We start from the raw sequence: 1,056 nt of genomic DNA, 5'->3' as shown, positions 1-1,056 counted from the left end.
CTAAAATTAATAAGTATTATACATAATAAAAATTGTTTCTTTCTCGCACGAATTACCGCAGCTGTGACTCTCATTAGCCCATTAATGTTTATGTTATTTGACATTTTCGAGAGTTATAATTTTAAGTTTTATTTTTCAAAACTACAAATTTACATTAAAAACTTCGAATTATACTTGCGAGGATTGATGTCACAAATTCCGTATTTACCATACAAAGACTTACAAAAAGATACAAATAACAAGGAATCTATAATATATTGCAAAAAAGTTTATTTGTAACGATGCACCCCCGAGAACAGCATCGTTCCCGTTAAATTAAAATAGAATGTGTATAGGTACCGAAAGTCACGCGAAAGTGGTCGAATAGCACCGATCGCTACCCTTCGTGAGTCATCTTGTATAGACACGCACGTGCGGGTACAGATCAGCGGGAAACCGCGAACCGAGCCGAACTATAATGAGATTGCGGCGCTGGTAAAATTTGCCAAGTATAAAAGACAACTCATTTTATCAGAACGGCTTTTTGTATGATCTGCCTACGATCCAGATCCAATAAGCCCGTTAGCAATCCTAGACCGCTACGCGAGCATCCTGATCCAAGAATCCGGCCGACGACGAGTAAAATTTAACTTGATAAAATTTATAAAATTTAATAAAATTTAACTTGATAGAATTTATAGAATTTAACTTAGCATCAATTGCTGACATCAAATCTTTATACGATAAGATATACGTATACTTAGGTTTCATTGTATGAAAATTATAATAAAGATATTACCATTTGAATTAAATAAATAATAAAGATATAATGATTACGTTCGGGAACGTCGCTCAGATGCCTCCGATGTCTCGGATTCATCTGTTATTGTTTAACATTAAATGTTAAACAAGGACAGATGATGAATCGGAGGCATCCGAGTGACGTTTCCGAACGTAGCCAATATACATATCATTCAATAATTCATAATATATACAGGGTGACCCTGTCACGTTCGGGGCGCGCGAGTGCGGATGCCCCTCGGACGCGGCGTGGGCCCGTCCAACGACGGCTCGGCG

The sequence above is a fragment of the Trachymyrmex cornetzi genome, unplaced genomic scaffold, assembly GCF_001594075.2.
Source record: "Trachymyrmex cornetzi isolate Tcor2-1 unplaced genomic scaffold, Tcor1.1 scaffold1406, whole genome shotgun sequence".
Classification (NCBI taxonomy): Eukaryota; Metazoa; Arthropoda; class Insecta; order Hymenoptera; family Formicidae; genus Trachymyrmex; species Trachymyrmex cornetzi.
The sequence above is the reverse complement of the archived record's forward strand: the minus strand, read 5'-3'. Positions refer to the sequence as shown.